Source organism: Condylura cristata, unplaced genomic scaffold, assembly GCF_000260355.1.
Source record: "Condylura cristata isolate star-nosed mole 26May11 unplaced genomic scaffold, ConCri1.0 scaffold00035, whole genome shotgun sequence".
Lineage (NCBI taxonomy): Eukaryota > Metazoa > Chordata > Mammalia > Eulipotyphla > Talpidae > Condylura > Condylura cristata.
In genome coordinates, this window is record NW_004567136.1 from 5,796,658 (window position 1) to 5,813,617 (window position 16,960).

At 53.9% G+C, this 16,960-nt stretch overlaps 1 protein-coding gene across 4 annotated transcripts in view; it reads left to right on the forward strand.

Moving 5' to 3' along the window:
* APBA2 (amyloid beta (A4) precursor protein-binding, family A, member 2) overlaps window positions 1-16,960 on the forward strand; it is a 163,985-nt gene that overhangs the window by 69,619 nt on the left and 77,406 nt on the right. For all 4 annotated transcript variants that reach the window (XM_012732735.1, XM_012732734.1, XM_012732733.1 and 1 more), the window contains one exon: window positions 10,151-10,204. The gene's annotated coding sequence lies outside the window, so the exon portion shown is untranslated. The remainder of the gene's footprint in view (window positions 1-10,150; window positions 10,205-16,960) is intronic.

A 16,960-nucleotide genomic window follows, 5' to 3' on the forward strand; every position in this document is an offset into this window, starting at 1 on the left:
CCTTCTTAGAGCTTTGCATTCATCACTAAAAAAAAAAAAAAAGAAAGAAAAAAGAAGAGCAAGCGAGCAAGCTAGCAAGCTCCAGCCAGCTGATCACCAGAGCAGCGCCTATTTATGAGGCTAATTAAGAAAAAATGCTGTCTGAAAGCTGCCTAGAGCTGTTCTGTAAGCACAGAAATGTGAGCCAGGGTCAGGGCTGCCTTTCAGAGAGAGGAAGATGGTGCAGACACGTCCGATGTAAATTGCACCTTTTAACCTACTCTTTCGGTGAAGCCTCCACTGGCCAGCGAGGCTTATCCCTGTTTGTTTTGGAGAACTAAAAAAGATCTGATTCAGTTCAGTGTAATTTCCGCCAGATTCTGGTTTGTGTCAGGTTTGCAACAGATCTGCCTCCTCACTTGCAAAGAACCGAGGATTTTGTGTACATTGCAGTGAACACAGGCCAGGGTTGTGATGCAAGGTAGAGCTTATTGCAACAAAACCGAGCTTTTATTCTCTGCGCTCTAGGTGGGCAGAGTCGTGTCACCTCAGGGCGCTCAGTTTCTCAGCCATTAAAACACTTGAAGTGAGTAGCAGAAAACTGATCCCATGTGACACATGTAATTAAAAAAATTCAGAGGACGGCTTCAGGCAAGACTTGATCTAGCAGACTGACCTGTTTCTACGGGTCCGTTCTTCCTGTCGGCAGTCCCTTTCCTTATCTCAGCTTCATCCCGAGGCGTGTTCTGTAACCCATGCTGACGATGGGTGCTTTTGCTTTGGCTATTGAGGGTTTATATTGGGTCCTCAAAGTGCTTAAGTCTAGTCACTGGAAAGTAAGTTGGTAAGGATGAACCCAAACAAAACAAAACAGCAGCGAGGTCACGATGGAAGTGAGGCCAGAAAGAGGAATTCGGTGGACACACTGACCATGTGCGGGGAGCAGCTGCCCTTCCCAAGTCCCTTAGCCGTGTGGCTGTCCCGGGTTGGCCCCGCCCTGCCCCGCCAGCGAAACCTCTTGTCGTGGTACACTCAACCCTGGACCAGTTAGTGGGGGCTAGGGACGCCCCTAGCGCCCTGTGCAGTTAGAACCCATATCTACTTTTTACCCCCCCCCCAAACCTAACTGCCAGTAGCCTGCTGTCCACTGGAAGCCTTCATGTCAACACAGTTAATTAACGTGGATTTTCTCTGTCCTCTGTGTTATTACAGACGGGCAATATCATAACTAGAGAGAGAACGTCATTCAGAAAGTCACGAGAGGGCCTCTGGGGGGCGCAAGGGTTTAAGTCTCAGCACTATGAGGCTTTTGGCAGCCACAGAAGCACGGGTTCGATTCCCCAGCCAGGGAGCTGACCCACAGGGCTCAGCAGACCTCTCCTGTCTCCCCGCTGCTCCCCTCAGCAGCGTGTTTGAGTCCAGCTTCCTGTTCTACTCCCCACTCTGTCTCTGGTGAATCCTCTCTTCCTCTTGCACCTCTGGTCGACACCCCCATTTCTGTATGCATAAATAAACAAAAATAAATCTTTAAAAACAAAAGAAAGAAAATCCTACGAAAGAGAAAATAGGTTCATAGTGCTCGAACACATTTATTGGTACCATAGGTTTACATTGTCTGTTTACAAGAAAATCTACAGAAAAGCGGATCCATGCAGTTCACACCATGTTGTCCAAGGATCAGCTGTAAGTTCTGTGTAAACATGAAAACTATAGTGAAACTGATGACTGGCATGTGGGCTCTGGACCTGGCACAGGAGCCTGAGGAGACCTGGTGAAACATGAAGTCACCACATACTGCCCACCCCGTCTCTACTCTGCAAGCCGGTGGCGGGGCACCTAGGCACCCCTGCCGTGACACACCGACTCCCTCACCCAGTGGCTGTGAGTTGCCTGTGGGGAGTCTGCAGCTGGGCAGGTGTGAACATTTCTGCAGACAGTTTCAGCCCTGGGTCCGCCTCCCCGGGTGTCTTGCTGGACCCATTGGGAGGGAGGCGCAGGCTGGCCCCTGCCCGCACGCGCCCCCGTCTTGAAAGTGAAAGTCATTTCGAGATGAGAGGCTGCGTGTTGGTGGTACCTGGGTGATTTCTGTGTTGACATGGATGACACCTTGAGGATCCTCTTCACGCATGCCAGCTTCTAGCCTTTTCTAGAATACTTAAATAATCCAAACTTGACTTCGCCTTTTCTTGAAGAAGCTGGTGTGGGATGCAGCAGCTCCCAGGGTTGACGCAGAAGTGACTCTCAGAAGGGGTCGCTTCATCGGCCCCCTCCCGACACCCCTCAGCAGCATGTGGAGGGCTGTCTTGTGACCCCCAGGATGGCTTGGTATGGGGCCTGATCTGGCCAGCAGTTGAGCTCCTTGCCTGTCGGTGGGGCTCCTCCCAGCACCTCCAGGACAGAATCCTGGCCTCTCCACGGAAATCTGGGCCTGCGAAGGGTGTGGACTCGGGAGAACCGTGAGGAGGGGTTTAGGAGCAGTTTGACGGGACTTGGGACCCCAAGTACACAGGCCACCCTGCAGCCACCTCTGTGGAGTCCGGAGGTATAAGTGGTTTCAGGAAGTGCCTCAGCTGCACCAGGCACAGGCTTTCCTCTGGGTTCATGGACTTTCTAGAAGGGCAGCATCGTAAGAGGCACCCAGACCCTCACCGTCAGTGTGAAGCATGTTCTCAGCTGATTAGGGTAGGCTGCTGTGGGGTACAAAGCTGGCCAGGCGGGACTCTGGGATCAAGGGTGCAGCCTCCGTGTGCAGGGGGGCTGTCGTGCTGGGATGCCAGCTCTGCCCGCTGGCTTCCGCTGCCCTGAAGGCTGCTGTCCCAGCTCTCCAGATCTGTCGGGGGGCTGAGCTGAGGGTGGCGATGGCAGGGAACTTTGGGGCATCATGCTCTTGGGACTAGTGACTGGGTTGGGCCCTGACTGGCTGGGAAAAGAGGAGGAGGATGAAGCAGACAGAGAGCCCTTGGGTGTTCAGTCTTGGGTGGCTGAGCAGGGCCTGTCTCTGCCCTTCCTGCCAGATGACAGCTGTGCAGCCGGTCTCGGGGCTGTGTCACCTTGGACGTGCCCCAGGGATCTTCATCCTTGCCTCTTTCCGGTTCGCATCTCTCTCCATGCCTTCTCCGCTCTTTCTCCACCGAGCCCAGTTGGAATGTGGCAGGTTATGAGAACAAGCAAAAGCAGGTCCAAATTCTCATGGTCGTTCTCCAGCAAGTGAAGGTCGAAGGAGAACATGAAAGGGGCCTCGTGCACTCTCTGTCTCCCAACCGAGGGTTCTGTTTTGTTAAGGAAAGCAAGCTTGGCATACATATTGCTGTTGCTTCAGCTGTCACTCCAGGGTGAGCAAAGTGGTTGTTTCAATTCAGATGGATTTTTGGATGTGACGTTTTGGAGTGAGTACATCCAGAAACAGCACACGTTGTGAGACTTTGGATTTAGCCTCGCAGAGAGGATCTCGAGGAAGCGCAGTGGTTCTGTGGCTGTCTGCCAGGGTGGAAGCGGATGGCTTCTGAGGGACAGAAATGGCCTGGCTGCTTTTCCTGGGTCAAATAACTGAGCATCTCGACATCTTTTCAGGAAGGAAATGGACTTCTGCTCTCTGGAATAGGAAGGAGAGAGACAGACAGGCAGGCACTGAGACAGACGTGGCTGACCGGGCCCCCGTTTCTGGTAACCTACCCGCCTCTGTTGGCTTTAAGAGCTGGGAAGAGCAGTTGAAGAGGAGGGGCCTTCCCTGGGTGCTGCTGAGCACCCCCTAACCCTCACCAGGGACTTCAGGCACTGTTGGCCTAAAAGAGTCTCCCCACTTTTTTTTAAAGGTTTATTTGTGCATACAGAACTGGGGTACAGGCCAGAGGCTCAGGGGCGGCTAGAGGCTTCACCAGAGACAGAGTGGGGAGCAGAACAGGCAGATGGATGAAGTACACTGCTGAGGGGAGCAGCAGGCGGGCCAGGAGAGGTCTGCTGCGCCATGTGGGTCACCTCCGGGGCAGGCGGGAATCGAACTCATGCGGAAGTGGCTCTAGCTTCTCAGTGCTGTGCTTTAATCCATTGCGCATCAGGGAGGGCTGAGTCTCCCCACTTTTAATGCCAATGAAGCAAATCTTTCTGGCCCTACTTTCCCTGCCCAGTTGAACTGCCTGGGACTCTTCACCCCTTAGATGAGCCTATCCTAGTTTCCCTTTTTCCTGGAGGAGAAAAGCCACGCCCTGGCCATCTAGAAGGGTCCAGTACATGACTGCCTGGGTCCCTGTCATCTGCTGCCTACCGTGTGTGATTGTTACCAGTGTTGACTTACTGCAAGACTTTTGGGTAATGTGTTTATTTATTTTTTTTACAGAGTTATTTATTTATACGTACAGAACTGGGGTACAGGCCAGAGGTTCAGGGGTGGTAAGACGGGGTGGGGAGTGATGAGAGGATTCACCAGAGGCAGAGTGGGGAGCAGAACAGGCAGACTGACAAAGCACACTGGAGGATACCGCAGCCGAGACTGTGTGGAGCCCAGTGGAGAGCACCCCAACGCCTTGTCAAAGGTGAATGAAGCAGAGCGACCTTTGCTTGCCCAGTGTTAGTCAGGGAGCTCGGCACTGTCGGGGTCACTGGGTGGCGCCCCAGAGGGTTGTACTGAGAGCAACGTGGAGAAGCAAGTCAGAGATGTTGCCCGTGGTAGCCAGCAGGGTCTGTAGCAAATGGCTGGATTGTAGAAATACGCCATGTCCTCACCTCACCTCACCCTCACCTTGGGGTGACCTCACGGGGAGGAAACCAAGGGCCACCTTCAGAGAACAGCCCCTACTTGGTGAAACAATCTCCTGGCAAGAGTGTCTGTGGTGAAATCCAGAGAAAGTGAGAATCTCCCCAAACCTGGAATCTGGGGACGGAGCTTCAAGCCTCCCCCCTGGGAGAGGTCTGCCGCGCCCTCTGGGTCACCTCCGGGGCGGGGATCGAACTCGTGCTGCAGTGGCTTCGGAGAGCTTCATAATGCGGGGCTTTAACTCGTTAGCGTCACCAGGGAGAGCCCTCTCTTCGTTTTTTAAGTAATATGCTTAGAAGCCACTTCGTCAAGACAAGCTGATGTTTTTTGAAACTTCAAGAGCTTTGAGAACAAATTTTAAATGTTTTGCTCCTGAGGTATTTGCACAAATAAGTCTTGAGATTTGATGCTAAAGGCGTAGCTTCTTGCCCAGAAGGAGAAAAATAATACATGCTCCTGTTCATGAACAGGGCACCAGAGTCTGGAGGCTGCTGTGGCTCTCGCTTGGGAGCTCAGTGGGTCCCACCTTGAACGCTGTACTTGCTGAAGCACCCCAACTCCAGCACCGTTCCCCCCATGCCTCCCCCTCCCCTCCATAGCACATGCTCCACCTCGCGCCCATCTGGCTCTGAGGACCTCAGAGCCCCTCACGGAGCCTGTGTCCTCGTGGCACCTGGCCTGTGACTACTCCTTGGAGTGGCTCTTTGGGGGCCCGTTTATTTCCCTGGGAACCCCCCTGCTCTGCCCCCACTAATCACTGTCCCTGTGTCTCCCCCCAGGGAACAGCAGGCCCCTTACCCCTGCTCCCCAATACATGATATATAACAACCTGGGGGAGCATCTCCCCTGACGTCCCGTCCTGTGATTCCAGCCACACCCTGGGGACACTGGTCATCCTGCCCACCCCAGGGGCAGCTTGACCGAGCTGCCGTGCCAGGTCCCAGGGGGCCTCCTTGTGCAGCAGCTGGCCTGCCCATGCTGACCTCTGCCAGCTGCCTTGTGAGGCAGCCAGTGCAGGTGAGCCCACGTCACCTGTGCTGGCCCAGGAGGCCACTCAAGTGCGGCTCCCCCGTCCAAGCACCCTTCACGCGTGGGTGTCGCCGGGTGTCGGGTCTCATGAACGCCGCGCGCTCACGCTGCCGTGGGCAGCAGGCTGGTCCTGGCTGGTTGTCCTGCCGGATGATGCTCTCTCTGCCTCTGATGCAGCCTGGCCCTCCCCCATTGTTGCCTCTGCTGTGCCCCGAGGACTCCCCGCCCCCTCAGCAGGCACATCGTTAAATCAGGGTCAGTATCACGCGCCAGAGACCTTGTCCTAGACCTGTCAGGTATCCCCAAACCTGTGGGCCCAGGCCGAGCCCCTCACAAGCACAGCTTGCCCATTTAACTCAGGTCCGCTGGAGCTGTCTGCTCAGCTGGGGTGTGGCTGTGACCTTGGGGTGTGACTGCCCTACACCCCTGCCTTTCCCCTCCTGTAAGGCCCTCATGAGTCTCTGCACACACCCCCCCGTAGGTCCCCAAACAGAACAGCTTCCAGATCTGCACTCCAAGAACAGGGACTGTTGCCTTAACTGCACCCCCAAATGCTTATCAAGGTGGTTCTGACTCCCACTGCCCCTTCCTGAGCCCCAGGACCAAGTGTCCAGCCTTGGGTGGAGGCTCCCAGGAGTTGATCCGGTTGGGGGGTTGCTTCTTGGTCTACGTGGCCTCCTCCCCAAGCCCCTGGGCTCCAGGGGGCTCATCCAGGACCAGCTCTGGATGCAGAAACTCCCTGATGGTCCAAGGTCAGCAACAAACTTACGAACTGTTTGCTGTCTGTAATACTTGGACTTTCTGTTTACCTCTCAAGTGTCTGGAAACGTGGCATTTCAAAGGCTTTTTGTTATCGTAGCTCCAATTTGTTGCCAGAAATGTGGCAGCTGAAGTGGCATCTTGTGAGGAAATTAATCAGTCGAACACAAGTGGCAACTGCCTGGACGTGAGATCCAGCCCAGGGTATGTGGAGTCAGGCCGCTGCAGGCTGTGCACCCAAGTGTGTGCTGCACCCCAAGTCTGGTGGCTTCAGGGTGAGGACCTGCCCCTCCTGTGCACTCCGGGGGCCCGAGGCTGGGGGCCCGGTCGTCTGGATATGGACAGAAGGGCCCTCCATGGAAACCTCCTCCCCAGCGAAGCCTGGCTGCAGGTCAGCCCCTCCCGCCCTCCCCCCGCTTTGCCCCACCAACCTCTGTGGCACAACAACAGCCCAAACCCCACCAGCCTATGGATTTCCAAAAGCTTGGAAAATGTTTTTTTTAAGATTTATTTATTTATGCATACAGAACTGGGTACAGGCCAGAGGTGCAGGGGGTGAGAGGATTCACCAGAGACAGAGTGGGGAGCAGAACAGGCAGATAGACGAAGTACACTGCTGAGGGGAGCAGCAGGCGGGTCAGGAGAGGTCTGCCACGCCACATGGTCACCTCCGGGGCAGGCGGGGATCGAGCTCTCACTGAAGCGGCTGCGGCCAGCTTGCAGTGCTGCGTCCTAACACTTTGCACCACCAGGGAGGGCCCGAAAAGTGTAGTGTTTTCATCCTGTGGGGGAGACCTGTATAATTTAATTCCCAGCGTGCACATTGGTAAGGATTTGACATTCCAAAGGTACTATGAATCGCCCCAAAAGAGCACTGCTCTTAGATGTCTGCCTGGTGACCAGTGGTGGAGAGGGAGGGAGGTGACCTGGCCCTTGCTGTCCCTAGAGTTGGTAGGAAGGTGAGGGCACATGTGTTTGGAAGAAGCAGCATGGTCGGGCCAGACACAGCTGAGGCAAAGCCTGGATGTCCTGAGCTGGATTTAATTCTCTGCGTCTATGCCGGCCGCCGGAGTAGAGCGGCCCTGCCCAGTTTCTCTGGCCAGGTGATGGACAGAACCTCAACACTTTCCAAGCCCTGCACCCCTCAACCTTGTTGAACCCTTGTTTTTGAGTGATCATCGAAATGGCACAAACCTGGGGCCCCAAGAGGTGGGGAGAGAGCATTGCTGTGTGAAAAGAAGATTTGTGTCTGCTGGTTTCTTTTTTTTTAGCGGAGTGGGGCTGAGTCCAAGTGGTAGGTGACCTTGCTGTTGAGTTCAGTGCTGCTGGGAAATGAACGAAGACACACGTGGCGAGAATGCTAATGAGTAGTGGTGGACGGGCGCCCAGGGCCCTGGGTCCTTCACTGTCCCCAAGGGCTGCTGTGACGCCTATAAATAGACACTTAAAAACGGCTTCTAAATTGAGGGAAGATGTGGGCCTGTTTCCTCTTATGGAAAAGCTTATATAAGGTACAGCGCTGTGTGACTGTTCCCAAGGGTCGGATGATTCTCTGCCTTTGTTGGGAACCCGCGTGAAGCGTGCGGGGCGGGAGCTCAGGCTGCAGATGAATGAGACTGTCCTCTCGAGACTTGCAGGCTGAGGGCAGACAGGGAGAGCTGGGGCTTCTCCCTCCAGGTGTGGGGATCAGCGGGAAGGCCTCCCCTAGGCAGGGAAGCTGGCCATGCCTGCAGACAGGCTCCACATTTCCCCAAAGCGGAGGGCCCTGGGGTCCGGGGCAGATGGACATCTGGGTAGGCCCGTAGTGCTCGGCTGAGCAGGTAGTGTGGCCTTGGAGACGAGGTCACAGTGGACAGAGGTTGAGAATTGCTGCCTGGGCTCCTGAGGGCGTCCTTGCTGCCCTGGTTGGTCACACTGGGTGACCAAGAAACTTGCAGACTGAGGGCAGCAGGCGGCAGCTAGGTGGGGATGGCAGGCAGTCTTTCTCAGTGACCTGTTTGGACTCCCCGGACAACTCGAAACAGACCAGGGGACTGAGACCCTCTGTCCTGAGCCCCAGAAGCGTTCTTGCCACTGGACTGAAGATGCAGTATGTGAGCTCACCCAGAAATCACTCCTTTCTGGAGCCGTTGGGTGATGGGGTTTGCAGGCGAAGGAAAGGGTGGTCCCGGGGGCTGATGTGGTCCGAGGCAGCCTGCCGGTGTGCTTCTTGCATTTCTCTTTCTCAACCACGTTTGAAATCCTCTTACTGTCCATTTTTCACACCTGACAAGGCTGTGAAGGGATTTGAAAGGTACAGACGTGCCAAGTCCCACGCCCCTTGGTAAGAAATTGAACAGCTGTGCCCAGGGCCATTTCCGGTGAGTCAGGCAAGCAGATGGCACTTGCTCCGACGGCTTGCTCGGAATGGAAGCTCCGCCAGTCCCCTAAGGCCCATTTTGTCCTTTGTGTCTAGACCACCCGGTGCTGCACTGGGCCAGCGTGGGGTGGCAGGGAACTCCCCCACATTCGTGAATTGAAACCCACCGAGAAATGTCTGTTCAGAGAAATGAGGGTGACTATCTGGCTTCCTAAGAATACACGACAGCATGGGTGAGTTGGTGGTGGGAAGCCCATGGGGATTACAACTGAGATGGGAAAATGCACAAAATGAAGAATGATGTAAGAAAATTAATAAGAAAAAATGACGAGTGGAGATGAGACCGAGACCTTTGTGATAAAGTGGGAGCCATTGTCCGCTTGTGCTAATAGCTGTGTCCTGTCGTCTCCCCCAAAGAATGGCCCGGGCCCCTGGGACGTCAGACCCTGGGACCAGCAGAGGTGGCGTGGAGAGGAGGCTGCTGTTGCGTGAGAGGAACTAAGAAGTGCCTTTATGTGATGCGCTCTGTCTTCAGCCATGCTGGGGGGAGAAGGGGGGTTTGCATGCGATGTTTAAGACCAGAAGACCCCCCACTTGTGCAGCCATACTTCTGGCTCCCCGCTCATCCGCTGGCTGCCTCTGCCCTGAATTCCTGGTTCAAACCCAGCCTGCCTTGCATCCCTGGGGTCTGCTGGCGTCCACTTCAGCTCACGTTTGCAGAGCTTTCTGGGCCTGCGGCCTCTTTCCAGCTGTCTGTGAAACTGCCGGAGAGGAGAGGAGGGTGGGCTGTGGAGCAGGCAGAGGCAGGAGGGCTGGCCTCTGTTCCCGTCTTTTCCTTTAATCTCTCACCATCCCCCCCTCGCCCCACAAGCTCACCCACCTCGGTCTGAAAGTATCCCCAAAATACAGGCTCTGCAAAATAGTGGGGTCAAGCTTTGTTGTGGGGAAAAATACATATTCATGAGGGCTTTGAGGCCCTTCATTAGCATGCAGGTAGCCTCTCCTTCCAGAGAGATACACAAGCCTTCCTTTTATTTGCCCAACACCATGTTCTTAAGGCAATAATTATGTGATGAATGGCTAAAGAAACGTGGTAATTATTTGTTTGGGGTAATTTCTGATCATCTCATTAGAATTATAATCGGTTCACTTTTACAGGTAATTCGAAACCTCTCACTCATTTAAATTTCTATCCTGCGGGAGCACTGTATAAGCCCCCCAAGTCATTTCTGAAACCAAAATGATTTTCTGTATTTCCTTCTGTTTTATTACAGGAAGGCTGCATTACCGGGAGGTTTTTCCAGACGTGACCGAACCACTCCTTTTTGGTGAGAACTATGAGGAGCGCTGGGTGGGCGAGGTTTTGCTTCTAACGTGTGAAACGGGACTTCTTTCCGAGAGCGATGCAGGTGGAAGTGGGGTGATGAGCTCACGAGCTGTACTTCCCGGCAGGCTGTGCCTTCAACAGTTCTAGTCTGAGCACAAAAGCTTTGTTCATAGCCAAGAGGCCCTGGGCCTCACTGCTGGGCTCTTGCATTGTCTGGAAGCCTCTCCCACCAGCCCCCACAGGACCACCTCCCCCACCTTCTCATTAGACTGGGGCTCCTGGAAGCCCCTCACCCGTGTGTCACCCCTACCTAGATTCCTGTATACACTGAAAATTGAAAGCAGGTGCTTACCACCGTTCAAAACCTCTCACTGTGGAGCTCAGCACTGGAAGCCCCCCGCTGTGAGACAGCCAGGTGCTGAGGAGCCCAACTGTGGTCAAGAAGAGCCTTCCCTGGCTTCCCGGGGCCGAGGGTGGCCGTGGGTGCACTGCGTGGCTGCTGTCATGGTGCTTCCAACCTCCTCCCCGCACACCCCATTTGGCACGTGACTTCTTCTTGCCCTGTAGGGCTGTAGGGGCAGGTTTGCATGGGTCTGTGGAGCCCTGGGGGCCAGCTGAGTGCCCGGCATGGGGGAAACTTGCCGAAGATGAGCCATCATCTGGACCAGAGACACCCCGTGGGCTGGTAGCAAGGAGGCTGGCATCTGGGCTGAGTGTGCGTGAGGAGCAGGGAAGAGGGGAGATTGTGTTACTGGCGAGGAGGCTGAACCACGCGTGGTCTCTGTGTCCTGGAGCCCAGAGCAGGCCTGCGCTGCTGTGGGATTCCCATGGTTCTTACCCATCTGGGACTCATTTGGGACTCCCAAAGGAGAGAAAAACTTTGAGTCCCTGTGGTGAACCCAGAGTGAAGAAACTGCCAATTCTGAGGCTGAAAGTGCAGAAGCTGGGGAGGCCCAGTGGTGTGAGATGGGCACTAGAGCTCCGAGACCCAAGGTCAAAGCCACTGTGCTGCCTCTGAGGCGAGAGAAAGGTGCAGGTCTGGCTGTGAGTTGCTGCTGAAGGATTGTTCCTTCGTTGGAGCCAAGCGGCTGCGTTCACCTCACAGTCTAATCCAGCAGTGGCCCTGCGCCTGGTGGCCACCGAGGCAGGAGCCCAGGTGAGCTGGGGCTGTGCTTGTCACAGAGGGCCAGGATGGATTCCGTGGTAGCCGGCGGTGGGGAGGCATTCGAGAGATGCAGGACACACACAGCCCTGTCTGAGGAAACAGGGAGGCCTGCAGGGAGCTTTGTGGTTTCTCATGGGTCTGGTCATAGGAAGAAATGACTGGTTTTCTGGAACTTTCCTCAGTGGTGTGTTTTTGAGTTTGTGGATGCACCTTTGCACTCTCAGCAAGGCCTCTCCCACCGCGTGATGTTCAATCTGGACTTGTGAATGCACCTCAGCCTGAGGTCTGGTCACTGCAGACACCTGCTGACCTGTGAAATGCTAAAGGATTTGGGGAGATTCTGGGTATGGGAAGATTTTATTGTAACTGGCAATAAGAATAGCTTGTGAAGGGCGATGTTACTTATGGGAAGCACATTACTTATGGGGGCGAAGTTAGTTATGGAGACATACCATTGTCTGGGGCCCCAGGGCCCAACAGCTACCCAGAAGTCCTCAAGGAACTGTCCGCCATGGAATTGGGTCCCTAGAATTCGGCTGGCTTTGCACTCCGATGAAGCCATGGACAGTTTGTTCGTGCCTGTGAGGCATATGAGAGGTTTCTTTTCTTCTGTGCCTTTCAAATACCTAGAGGAATGTGTATGTGTTGTGAAATGTGAGAGCATCACAATCTTTAGACAAGACTTGGCACTCTCTTCCTGACTGAGCTCACCCTCAGCAGCCTAACAGGGCCATCATTGAAGTGAATGTTCTCATCATGATCTCTACAGCTCCCCTGCAGAAAAGCCGATTTCTCCTGTGAGAGTAAAAAGGGACAGTGAGGTGGATATTTTAAAAATGTTAGTTATGCCAGAATCGCTGCAGAGAGAAGAGACCCAAGCTTATTTATTTTTTCTACTGCAAATAAGCCATGCGCTGGCTTCAGAATACTAATACCCTGATGATTTTTCATAGGATAACTTTGTGAAATGCTTCTACTTACGGTAAACATAGGTTTCACTGTGGTATAGTGAGAGATAGGAGAGACCATATCTACCCTAGAGGTTCTTACTCTGTAATATATGCATGTTGAAATTATACAAATTCAGTGATGATCCAGGAGGAATGTTGGGAAAACTAATAGAGTGGGTTTAAATCAAGGATAAGTCGTGAGAAAGTCTGGCTGATTGATGGGCTGTCAGCATGTCCTTGCCCAAAGTATGAACAGGTAAAAACTCTGCAAAATCTGACCAAGGATGTTCTCAGAATACAAGATCATAAGAAAAATGGGGGAATGCTAGGCTGTCAGACATAAACACAAAGCTGACTCACTAAGGGAAGCTGATATGTGGCAGGGCAGGGAGGTGCCTGCTGGGACTGTGATTTTATGTAGAGAGGTAAAGGGACAGGTGGGACGGGACAGCGAGCCTGCTAACAGACTGTCACCTGCACAGGGACCCAACAGATAGCGGAGATGACACTCACCAGGTGAGTAATGATGCAGGACAACTTTGTCCAACTGGGAAAAGATCAAATGAGATCCCTACCTCACAGCCTACACACAGGTAAATACCAACGGCATTGAAGCCCTAAATGTGAAGAACAAGGTGGATTTTCTCTATGCCCTTGCATGGGGACGAGGGGGAACAGCAGAATGCTCTTCCAGTGGGTGGGGACGTAGCACATTTTCCTCACCACAGTCATCTGTCGATGGCCATTTAGGTTGTTGCCACTTCTTGGCTGAGGGAGTCAGGTTTTGCTTGTTGTTCTGGCCCCATTCTGTCTGCAACAGTGTTCACACCAGGGACCCTTTTTAGTTCTGAGTGGTTGATGCCTATCATTGTGCTTCTTCCCATCATTACAGACAAGGCTCACGGCCACCCCTTTGGGGCCCTTAGATGGAATTCAAGCCACCTGAAGCCTGTTCTCTGCTTTCCATCCTGAGTGCTGATATCTCCTGAGTCCCACCCCCACCCTCAGTGCCCCCTGGGGGAGTGGGTGCTCAGGAGACCTGTGCTCACCCTCTAACCTGAGCTTCTTCCACTTTCTGAAGCTCGTTTTCCTAGTGGACCCTGAAAGGGTGAAGGGGTAGAGAGGGTGGTCATCAGTGTGCAGCACAAAAGGTGGGGTGCACACAACACATAGCAGCTCCCCGCTATTGCTACAGGTTTTCTTGCCCAGAAGAGACAAGGAGAGGCATGGAGTTGGTCCATATGATTTGCTTTCAGACATGGTGTGAGTGTTTTAAATACTCATAAACTCTTGACCAGACATACAACTTCTAAATTGTTTTTTTAAAAAGATTTATTTATTTATGCATACAGAGTTGGGGTACAGGCCAGAGGTCCAGGGGTGGTGAGAGGATTCACCAGAGACAGAGTGGGGAGCAGAACAGGCAGATTGACATAGTACACTGCTGAGGGGAGCAGCGGGCGGGTCAGGAGAGGTCTGCCTTGCCATGTGGTCACCTCCGGGGCAGGTGGGGATCGAACTCATGCTGAAGTGGCTTTAGCTTCTTGGTGCTGTGCTTTAACCCGCTGCGCCACCAGGGAGAGCCCACAACTTCTAAGTTTTAAGTGACATGTTAGAAGATGGGAAAAATCTAACCAACACCTTTTTTTTCTAAAAAATGAAAAATCTCTTAAGATAATAGCTCTGTGACCGCTGTTGGGTTGGGCCCAAAGTAATTAGTGTGATTAAGTTGAAGGAAGTGAGCCATTTCTGTGTGTCACTTTTTATTAATAAGATTCAGACTTAATTAGTTACATCCAACTCTAATTAATGAAATGAGTGTGTCAGTTGACATTCTCAAATTGTGCTCTGTGGAGTCCCCTGACCGGGGCCTGAAAAGAGGAAGCCACACTCAGGTGAGGCTGGACACACTGTACCATCTCCTCATCCATGTCCCCAGGCCACATCAGAGGCCAAGGGGAGCCTTGCCAGACAGTGACTTATTGATTTTTTAACGATTTATTTATGCACACAAGAACTGGGGTATAGGCCAGAGGTGTGGGGTGAGAGGATTCACCAGAGACAGAGTGGGGAGCAGAACAGGCAGATCAACGAAGTACACTGCTGAGGGGAGCAGCGGGCAGGTCAGGAGAGGTCTGCCGTGCCATGTGGGTCACCTCCAGGGTTGGGCATCGAACTTGTACTGCAGTGGCTGTGGGCATCTTCACAGCGCTTGAACCCATTCCGCCACCAGGGAGGGCCCCTTATTGATTCTGTTTAACCCATCACCTTCCAAACCTATCCTCAGCACGTGTGCTTCTCCATACACAGGAAGTGCTATTTGAGGTAGAACAGCCCCATCGCCTGTGCCTGGAGAACCTGGAAGAGCCGTGCAGTCTGCGGAGACATGCTGGAGAGACAACGTGTGGCAGCCAGTCTGGGCAGCTGCAGATGAGTCTCCTTTCTTGATTAAGTCACTGCATCTTCTCCTGTCAGGTTCTCACCTGCTGGGGCCAAATCCAGGTGCAACTTGCTCCTTAAAGTGCTGGACTCCGGTCCTGGCCTGTGGGAGGCTTCCAGAAATTGTGTTGTTACCTGCTCAGGTGGAGACCCTCATTTACAAGCAAGGCCATGCCAGTGGCCATGACCTGGCCTTGGAGCTTGGCACTGGTGAGGCAGGGAGACAGCGGCGCTCGGCCCTGGGGACATTTTCATGGGGGAGGACAAGGGGCCTGCACTTTGCTTTCAGCCACTGCAGGACCTGGAGGGTTCGGGGAGACAGAGTGGAGACTGGGTTGGACTCTTCGATCTCGTGGGTCATCAGTAAGGTGGGAGTTTTGTCATCAGAGGGAAAGACAAGATTTCTGAGAGAAAGAGAGGGTACAGGAATGCGATACCCACAGGGGCACAAGAAAGACCAGCGTGTGGTGACACGAGAGGCGTGATGTGTCCTGGGGATCAGTGATGGACTAGCCAGAGGGTGAGGTGCTGAGGCTGATGTCTGGTCTAGTGGCCATCGAGAGCCCCTGACTGTCTTCATCAGACATGGCTCATACGGCTGTGCTCCCCAGAGGTGATGGTGGCAGCTGAGAGCATGGGGTGCAGGCCCATGCGTGGGAGGCTCCTTAGCTGGTCCCTGGGGTCAGGGAGTGGAGATACTGCCTGGGCGAACACTGGTGGGTGTGGCGAGAGGACCAGGGTGTGGAGGGCCCCAGAGGGAGCCACCAGCGGTGGCAGGGGGTGGGGTGCTCAGGGGAGATCCCCTTTGAGGAGGGAGAAGAATTGCTGAGTATCCACTTCACGAAGGCCAGGGGCTACTGAGAAGGTGAGTGTGAGCTGACCCAGCTGAGCCACGGATGGACAGGTGGGCCGAAGAGGGGAACCCGGAGCCCGAGGGAATGGTTGGGAAGTCAGGTGGAGACGGGCTGGCGGTCATCTCTGGAAGCCCAAGTAGGAATTGAAAAGGCAGACGATTCTGTAAACGTGGTATTTTGTTTCCATGAAAGCTGTCCAAGGAGGGGTGAAGAGAGAGGAGGGGAACAGAAGGGAACAAGGTCTTTTTCTGTAAAGATGGAAAAGGGATGATTCAGGGTCCTATGGGATGAGGAGAGACAGTGCATGTCGCCGAGGCAGCCAGGAGGGAATGTCGTGGGGCCTGGAACAAAGAGCTTTCCATTTGCTGGGGGAGCGATGGAGGAGAAGAACCGCAGGCGTTTGCAGCGGTGACCTCTCATGTCTGGGAGGTAGAAAGTCTGTGCGGAAAGGAACCTGCAGGGTGGAAATGCACCCAGCACCTGCGCTCACCTTCGAGGTGGCAAATATGTGTTGAGGGGGTGGATTGGCGTCACCGAGCCAAATCTGAAAGTATTGTTGGCTTTTGAACAACTGAGCCTTGGGGGTGCAGAAGCAGCTCAAAACCCCAGCAGAGAGTCGACCTCTGAACCAGGATCCGGAGAGCAGAAAATCAGCCCTCAGAGATGCAGACACTCAGGTAGAACCCACGTGGTTCAAGGGTCTGCTGAAGTTCCCCAAAGATGACCCCCGGCATTGCTTTCAGTCATGAAAACACTGGACTCTCTGGGTGGCCTCCCCAAATCCTGGCCAAGGAAAATTACATCCATTGGGATGTTTGTCTGGAGTTTGGTTGAGTTTTAGTGGATCTTTGGGTCTTGCAGCAACATTGGGGCATTGTATGGTGGGAGAGTAGGAAGCTGTTACAAGCAGACACCTGCCGGTGTCAAAGAAATCGAGCCCCTGCCTGTGGCAAGCTGAGGTTTCAGAGCCATTGGCGTGGGGGAGAAGCGACAGAGACCCCAGCCTCCTCCCACTGTCTCCAGCCTGGGAAGCTGGCGTGGCAAGCTGTGCACACCCAGGCTCTGTGTGTGGCTTAGTGGAACCAGGGATGTCTCGGGCGCTGGCCTGTGCTTCTCTGGGAGGCCTGTGTGTCCCAGCGAAGCCCCTGGGAGGCGGGCGCCTTGCCTGTGGTTCACCTCTGTCTACTAACTCATCACTCCAGTACCATTTCTGTGCACCAGGTGGGCCTAGAATCAGGCTTAACCAGCGTCCCTTCCACTCAGTAAGGAGATGTCGTTTCTGTTTTACAGAGAAGAAAGCAGGCTGACTGGCCCATGTCTGAGGCACCAGTGTGGTGATCTCTGAGTGG